The following is an 8,823-nucleotide window of genomic DNA, read 5'->3' on the forward strand; positions in this document are numbered from 1 at the left end:
TAATATACGGTGTCTTAATCCTCCTCCTCTGTTCAGAGATGGTTTCTCCAGAAATGGCTTCTTTAACTCCTCTTTAAGCGTGTGCGTGTGTGCGTGTGTGTGTGTGTGCGCGTGCGTGGAGCAAATGGCACAAACAACTTTCAGGTGACTTCAACCTTCCTCGGCTGGAAGCCCAGAACTCTTTTCGTTGTTGTTTTTGTCATTAGATGTTATTCTGTCTCTCTCACAGTCCTCAAAAATGCTGAGTCGACCTCTGACCCTGAAGGACAGCGATGGCAGGCGGCAGGGCTCGGGGGCGGCGACGCCGCATCCAGCTCGGCCTTCGGCTGACGATGAATCGGGTTCGTTTTGATGGATGGAAAGTCCGTTTGAGAACTTCTGTTTCCACGCAGACCAGCTGAGCGAGGGAACTCACTGCCTTTTTGTTGTCCTTCAGGAGTTTCCTGACTTCGCTCAGCCCCGGAAAAGGAAGGGACTGCAAGGTGGGTTGGGAAATGTATTGAGAGCATGATAAAGCGACGGTAGTCTCCTTATTTATGTCCCTCCTTCGTGTTATTTTGTATTTTATTTCTAACTACGCAGTTGTATTCATTATTACTACATAGAGGTAGCACTTCTCTTTTCATCATCTTGTTCTTCACACTTCTTTTTTCAAAATGTTTGTCGACTTCAGGGGCGGGACTTCCTGTTACCATGGTCCCCAGGAAGCGGAAAGCATCTCTCCGTCAGTGCAATGGCAGCGTCCCTCACGGGGACGAGTCAGACGTGGATGTGATGCTGGCGGAGCGACTCGGTGCTCTCGAAGACTTTCTGATACGACGAGGCTTGGATGTGTGATCTGTGACATCACATCCTGTCAGCAAACCAAAGGCCAAATGAACACATGTTTTTTTTTGCAGTGTATTTGCTGTTTTATTTTTTACAGTGTTAGATGTGAAACGTGAACCAGATGGATAGAAATATAAATGTACGTTTTCTTCGTATTGCTGATCATCCGATCTGTTAGGAAGAAAAGCCCATAACGGGCAGCTTATATTTTCAAGAGGTTTGTTAACATCAATACTCTATTAGTAGTGGGGCAGTACTGAATGAGTACTACAGCAGTATTGTGTGAGTACTGGAGATCTAAAATATTTGGACCTTTTTAAAATGTAATATATTTCAGCTGGCAAAATGTCTATATTTGGATCAATACAATTTGTGTCTGCAGTTAGGTTTGTTGTTGATTATTTGTGGACATGAGATTAAAGTATGTATATTTACATTCAGATTGTCTGTGATGTCATCATTGGTGTTGAGAATTTGTTAATGGCTGGTTATCAGCTGGTCGAGTTTATGCTGGCCTCACAGCCAGATGGTACTGGGTTCAAATCGCGTCTGCGTCGGGGTTCTCCTGCTTCAGCCCACCTACAAAAACATGCAATTTAGGGGAGTCGATTACTCCAAATTGTCCGTAGTGTATGAGTGCGTGCGTCGGTGTGTGCACGGGGGGGTGGGGGAATAGTTGGTAGCAATGTCGAAAAGTTTAAAGAGCCCCGGCTTCAGATCCCACTACGGGAATGGGATAGAGAGGGGGTAGCAGGGTAGGCCCAGGGCACGCCTGGGTGGGGTGAAGTGGACCGGTCCAGTTCACCCCGCCCAGGCAAGGCCCCAGGCCTACCCTGCTACCCCCACCCTACCCCACTCCCACAGCGGGACTCGAACCCAGGGCCTCCGACACGGTGGTTGGTAGCAATACCAACCACCCCCCAGTGCGGGGTAGGAAACTCGAGGCATTAACAAAGTCATGCTTGTCGGATAATGAGGTGCTATTTCAGACCACAGCGTGTTGCACTGGAGCTGTGCTTTTTCCTTATGTGACATCGTACTGCGTTCTCGGTGGCGCAGTGGGTAGCACACTTGACTCCCAGCCAGAAGGTCCTGGGTTCGAAACCAAGGGGTGCAGCGTGTAGTTTTTTTTTTTTTACAAGAATTTGAGGTTTGTTGTTTGGTCCTCGGCAGCTGTGTTGGATCAGTCGTTCTTCGCCTCTGCACTTTGTGATGATGCTGGAGAGACACTGGTTTTGGGTGTGAGAGTTATTATTGCGTGTGCATTTTGGTTCATGGGTTAATGTGGCTTCCAGTGTGTGTGTCTCTAGTTCAGCTTTTCCCAACCGGTGTGTGTGCCGCGAGAGATCGTCAGGTGTGCCGTGAGAAATTTTCCGAAAAAATATATATATATTTTTTATTTTTATTTTTTATAATATCACCTAATGAACATTGTCGGGTGTCCGCGCTGTAATAAAGTGTGTGTGCCGCCCGTAGATCGCTCTTCAGACTTTGAAGTGAACGACAAGAGCTGGTTTCTGTCATTGTGAGCCAAACAAAAAAGTCTGTTAAAGTCTAACGTGATTGGTCGAGATGTGTGTGTGTGGGCGTGTGCGTGTCCACAACGAGCAGGGGGTGGGGGGTGTTTACGCACACAGCACAGCGAGCGGACGAAACGAAAGGGAGGCAGGGAGAGAGAGAACTTTAGACCAGAGACAAACGACGCGCTAGAAAGGGTGAGGAAAAAAACGAGCGATAGAAAACGTAGAAATCTGGACACATTTTAATGCGGTTGACACAAAGGCAAAATAAAATAAAGTAAGATCGTATCTTGAGGAGCCGCTCATCCAAAGAAGTGCAGACCCACTGAGCTGGTGGGAGTCCAGGTGTTCAGTCTACCCACGTCTCACACACGGAGATTGAGACTGTATCGTAGCAACATCTGTCCCCTCAGAGAGAATCTTCTCCAGAACAGGACAGATGATAACAGAAAGGAGAAACAGGATCAGCCCCTCCAAGCTGAGCCACTTGGTTTCCTTTGATGCCAATCTTCAGTAAAACAGTAGAACTGTTACCTGATGCTGCTTTATCTTTTGCACTTTTTAATTCATGTTTTCTTGTTGTGTTGTTTGAGATTTACATGCAGAGATTTGACCTTGTTCTCTGTGAGATGTGTTTGGTTTGGTTTTGTATTTTATATTATATAATATGTTTATTGTAGCTAGCAGTGCAAAGAGGATTTAAATAAAGACATTTAATAAACATTTGATATATTGCATGTTTTTACATTAGTGGCTAATTTTACACTGCACATGATTTGGTATTAAATTAATTTTGTCAACAACAAAAAAATCTGAGGAGCCACTTGGGAGCCAAAAGAACCGGCTCTCTTAAAAGAGCTGGAATTCCCATCACTACACTGAACTGAAACAAGATGGTGGTTTAAAGCTAAACTTTGCTGATCTTCCTTTGGACAGTTTCTGGTTACCTGTTGCCAAGGAGTTCCCCGTTCTAGCCAACAAAGCTATTCTGACATTGCTCCCATTTTCAACCACATATCTGTGTGAGCTGAGCTTCTCAAGCTCGACGGTGATAAAAACTACAAGCAGAGAGAGACTGAGAGCTGATGAGGAAGAGCATCGTGTGTGTCTTCATTTTGTGTTCATCGAAACAGCCCCAGGTTTCCCACTAAGTATAAATACATAAAAAAAACTATATTATTAATTATATGTATTATAATAAAGGTCATCTAATCTAATATGTACTGTTAGAGTGTAATTTTGTGTCATTTCGGTTGGGGGTGTGCCGCAGGATTTTGGAAATGTAAAAAATGTGCCGCGGCTCAAAAAAGGTTGGGAAACACTGCGCTAGACTAACACTTTTATTTTGAAACTTTCAGCGGAAGTTCCATCATTGTGATTGTGACTTCCGCTATTTAACGCCGGGCATTAGTGACGTCAGAAGTGTGTCTTGCACCGGACCGCACGGCCAGGTTTGGCATTTTCTAGCGTCGAAAGCGCTTAAGATGAGATAAGAGGAGTTAAAGGAGACCAAACGAATCCGAAGGCTTTGAAAAGGTGAAATGAATTTCCCGATTTATGACATTTTAACCGATTCACGCGCAATATAATATGCTAACGGTAGCTAGGCGCAGCTAGCTCGAGCAGCTTTTGTATTTTCTCCAAATCCCTTTTTTCTGTTTTGTTCTCACGCCGATCCTAAATACCGCTCGTTTTCTGTGAGTGTCCCTTTGTTTCATGTCACATAAAAAAGACCGATGTGAGAAAGTAATAAGGCCAAAAAAAAAAAAGGAACTCCTGTTCGTCAAATGACGATGAATTAACTTGTAGGAATGTTTATGGGATTCTGAGCCGCGAGAGAAATTAGACACCCTCAGGTGAGCTCTTTTGTTGAGCTGCACCCAGGTGTGGCTGGGGGGGGTAATGAAATGCAGTTTAGCATCTAACCGGAAGTGCAATTACGAGACAAATATTCAGGTTAAAAAGATTTTACACTTGTTACGTACACAGATTTGGTGTTAGGAAGATTCTACAATAATAATATACGGTGTCTTAATCCTCCTCCTCTGTTCAGAGATGGTTTCTCCAGAAATGGCTTCTTTAACTCCTCTTTAAGCGTGCGTGTGTGCGTGCGTGCGTGCGTGTGTGTGTGTGTGTGTGTGGAGCAAATGGCACAAACAACTTTCAGGTGACTTCAACCTTCCTCGGCTGGAAGCCCAGAACTCTTTTTGTTGTTGTTTTTGTCATTAGATGTTATTCTGTCTCTCTCACAGTCCTCAAAAATGCTGAGTCGACCTCTGACCCTGAAGGACAGCGATGGCAGGCGGCGGGGCTTGGGGGCGGCGACGCCGCATCCAGCTCGGCCTTCGGCTGACGATGAAACTGGTTTGTTTTGATGGATGGAAAGTCCGTTTGAGAACTTCTGTTTCCACGCAGACCAGCTGAGCGAGGGAACTCACTGCCTTTTTGTTGTCCTTCAGGAGTTTCCTGACTTCACTCAGCCCCGGAAAAGGAAGAGACTGCAAGGTGGGTTGGGAAATGTATTGAGAGCATGATAAAGCGACGGTAGTCTCCTTATTTATGTCCCTCCTTCGTGTTATTTTGTATTTTATTTCTAACTACGCAGTTGTATTCATTATTACTACATAGAGGTAGCACTTCTCTTTTCATCATCTTGTTCTTCACACTTCTTTTTTCAAAATGTTTGTCGACTTCAGGGGCGGGACTTCCTGTTACCATGGTCCCCAGGAAGCGGAAAGCATCTCTCCGTCAGTGCAATGGCAGCGTCCCTCATGGGGACGAGTCAGACGTGGATGTGATGCTGGTGGAGCGACTCGGTGCTCTCGAAGACTTTCTGATACGACGAGGCTTGGATGTGTGATCTGTGACATCACATCCTGTCAGCAAACCAAAGGCCAAATGAACACATGTTTTTTTTTTGCAGTGTATTTGCTGTTTTATTTTTTACAGTGTTAGATGTGAAACGTGAACCAGGTGGATAGAAATATAAATGTACGTTTTCTTCGTATTGCTGATCCGATCTGTTAGGAAGAAAAGCCCATAACGGGCAGCTTATATTTTCAAGAGGTTTGTTAACATCAATACTCTATTGGTACTGGGGCAGTACTGAATGAGTACTACGGCAGTATTGTGTGAGTACTGGAGATCTAAAATGTTTGGACCTTTTTAAAATGTAATATATTTCAGCTGGCAAAATGTCTATATTTGGATCAATACAATTTGTGTCTGCAGTTAGGTTTGTTGTTGATTATTTGTGGACATGAGATTAAAGTATGTATATTTACATTCAGATTGTCTGTGATGTCATCATTGGTGTTGAGAATTTGTTAATGACTGGTTATCAGCTGGTCGAGTTTATGCTGGCCTCACAGCCAGATGGTACTGGGTTCAAATCGTGTCTGCGTCGGGGTTCTCCTGCTTCAGCCCACCTCCAAAAACATGCAATTTAGGTGAATCGATTACTCCAAATTGTCCGTAGTGTATGGGTGCGTGCGTCGGTGTGTGCACGGGGGGGGTGGGGGAATAGTTGGTAGCAATGTTGAAAAGTTTAAAGAGCCCCGGCTTCAAATCCCACTACGGGAATGGGATAGAGAGGGGGTAGCAGGGTAGGCCCAGGGCACGCCTGGGCGGGGTGAAGTGGACCGGTCCAGTTCACCCCGCCCAGGCAAGGCCCCAGGCCTACCCTGCTACCCCCACTCTACCCCACTCCCACAGCGGGACTTGAACCCAGGGCCTCCGACACGGTGGTTGGTAGCAATACCAACCACCCCCCAGTGCGGGGTAGGAAACTCGAGGCATTAACAAAGTCATACTTGTCGGATGATGAGGTGCTATTTCAGACCACAGCGTGTTGCACTGGAGCTGTGCTTTTTCCTTATGTGACATCGTACTGCATTCTCGGTGGCGCAGTGGGTAGCACGCTTGACTCTCAGCCAGAAGGTCCTGGGTTCAAAACCAAGGGGTGCAGCACGTAGTTTTTTTTTTTTTTACAAGAATTTGAGGTTTGTTGTTCGGTCCTCGGCAGCTGTGTTGGATCAGTCGTTCTTCGCCTCTGCACTTTGTGATGATGCTGGAGAGACACTGATTTTGGGTGTGAGAGTTATTATTGCGTGTGCATTTTGGTTCATGGGTTAATGTGGCTTCCAGTGTGTGTGTCTCTAGTTCAGCTTTTCCCAACCGGTGTGCCGCGAGAGATCGTCAGGTGTGCCGTGAGAAAGTTTCCGAAAAAATATATATATATTTTTTATTTTTATTTTTTATAATATCACCTAATGGACATTGTCGGGTGTCCGCGCTGTAATAAAGTGTGTGTGCCGCCCGTAGATCGCTCTTCAGACTTTGAAGTGAACGACAAGAGCTGGTTTCTGTCATTGTGAGCCAAAAAAAAAAAGTCTGTTAAAGTCTAACGTGATTGGTCGAGATGTGTGTGTGTGGGCGTGTGCGTGTCCACAACGAGCAGGGGGTGGGGGGTGTTTACGCACACGCAGCACAGCGAGCGGACGAAACGAAAGGGAGGCAGGGAGAGAGAGAACTTTAGACCAGAGACAAACGACGCGCTAGAAAGGGTGAGGAAAAAAACGAGCGATAGAAAACGTAGAAATCTGGACGCATTTTAATGCGGTTGACACAAAGGCAAAATAAAATAAAGTAAGATCGTATCTTGAGGAGCCGCTCATCCAAAGAAGTGCAGACCCACTGAGCTGGTGGGAGTCCAGGTGTTCAGTCTACCCACGTCTCACACACGGAGATTGAGACTGTATCGTGGCAACATCTGTCCCCTCAGAGAGAATCTTCTCCAGAACAGGACAGATGATAACAGAAAGGAGAAACGGGATCAGCCCCTCCAAGCTGAGCCACTTGGTTTCCTTTGATGCCAATCTTCAGTAAAACAGTAGAACTGTTACCTGATGCTGCTTCATCTTTTGCACTTTTTAATTTATGTTTTCTTGTTGTGTTGTTAGAGATTTACATGCAGAGATTTGACCTTGTTCTCTGTGAGATGTGTTTGGTTTGGTTTTGTATTTTATATTATATAATATGTTTTTTGTAGCTCGCAGTGCAAAAAGGATTTAAATAAAGACATTTAATAAGCATTTGATACATTGTATGTTTTTACATTAGTTTGCACATGATTTGGTATTAAAATAATTTTGTTAAAAACAACAACAACAAAAAATCTGAGGAGCCACTTGGGAGCCAAAAGAACCGGATCTTCTTAGTGAGCCGAGCCAAAAGAACCGGATCCCTGAAAAGAGCCGGAATGCCCATCACTAACATGTACAGACACCTGGTCATGCAGCTACGAAATATGACCAGTAGGAGGCGCCACAAACCACACAAATATCCTGGTGAAGTTTTTACGCTTCCAGGACATGCAGAAAATCCTCCGTCTTGCCCGCGTGTAGGCCGGTGAAATGCGTGCGACAAAAGACACCAAGCTACAAATGAAAGGTTCTTTTATTTCTCGACTGCTCTTCTTATTGGAAATGAAGAGCAGTGTTGGTGATTTGGGGATTAATGGGTTAACCGAATTTAGCAAAACAGGTTTCTCTGCAGGTGTGCATCGACAGGTGCATAAAATGAGAAATACATTGAAACGAAACAATATCAAACAAAATTGCATCGTTACGACATTTCCAGATGGTTGTATTTAATTAAACTCACCAACCAACTTGACCGACACCTTCAAAAATACAGATTTAACCTTAAATTGTATTTATAACAAAAACGGAAATAACCAGAACATATCATCATCATCTGTGCATATATATTCTAGGCAGACATGAACAGCGACCACATACCGTCATAAAACTCAATCCAGTGACGTCAGAGTTTCACATCCGTCATCGGTTGCGAATCTACAATAACGCAAGTAAAAATAACGCCCTTAAGGTCCACATTTTAGGAGTCAAAGAGATCGAGCTTCCTCTGTGCTGTACCGAAAGTGCACATTCGAGTAAGGTGCGCCCTCGTGTGGCGTGTTTCTCATGTGAGGATTGTGGTCGCCTTGTAGAATATTGGCCATAACATGTATGTCTTTACCACGCAGTGCTGGATTAAATAGTTTTATTTTCTCTTCTCTTTGCCTTACATACAGACAAACACACGTGGGCTAATATAATCTCTAACGATCATCTGGGAAAAGTTCAAATGTCAGATACACACATCTTTCCCATTGAAAGAGCTGCTCTGCTCTGAGTGAGGGTGCGTCTCTCTGTTGCCCCCCCGGTGTTGTCTCAGGCCATTAGCACACCTGGTGAGGAATGAGGAGCAGATCGCTGATCAATACTGACTGCAACCTCACTCTTCAATTCTGTCACCAGGCCCGGGCCTCCGCCGGCTGCTGTGGCAACGGGATAGGTTCACTAGGGGGAGGGGGGGGGTCTGTGTCTGTCTGGTCACTTTGTGCTTCCTGTTTATTGGGATGGAGCCTTGTCTGTTTAGCATCAGGTGCGTGTTTCCATTCTGAATGATC

General features: G+C 45.0%; 1 long non-coding RNA gene across 1 annotated transcript; it reads left to right on the top strand.

Moving 5' to 3' along the window:
- Positions 1 to 3,767: 3,767 nt before the first annotated feature.
- Positions 3,768 to 5,601, top strand: LOC137910319 (uncharacterized). Its single transcript, XR_011106044.1, has 4 exons — positions 3,768 to 3,884; positions 4,601 to 4,712; positions 4,808 to 4,853; positions 5,045 to 5,601. It is a non-coding gene; the product is annotated as an uncharacterized lncRNA (long non-coding RNA).
- The last annotated feature ends 3,222 nt before the right edge of the window (positions 5,602 to 8,823 follow it).

This window comes from Brachionichthys hirsutus, chromosome 21 (genome assembly GCF_040956055.1).
Source record: "Brachionichthys hirsutus isolate HB-005 chromosome 21, CSIRO-AGI_Bhir_v1, whole genome shotgun sequence".
Taxonomy (NCBI): domain Eukaryota; kingdom Metazoa; phylum Chordata; class Actinopteri; order Lophiiformes; family Brachionichthyidae; genus Brachionichthys; species Brachionichthys hirsutus.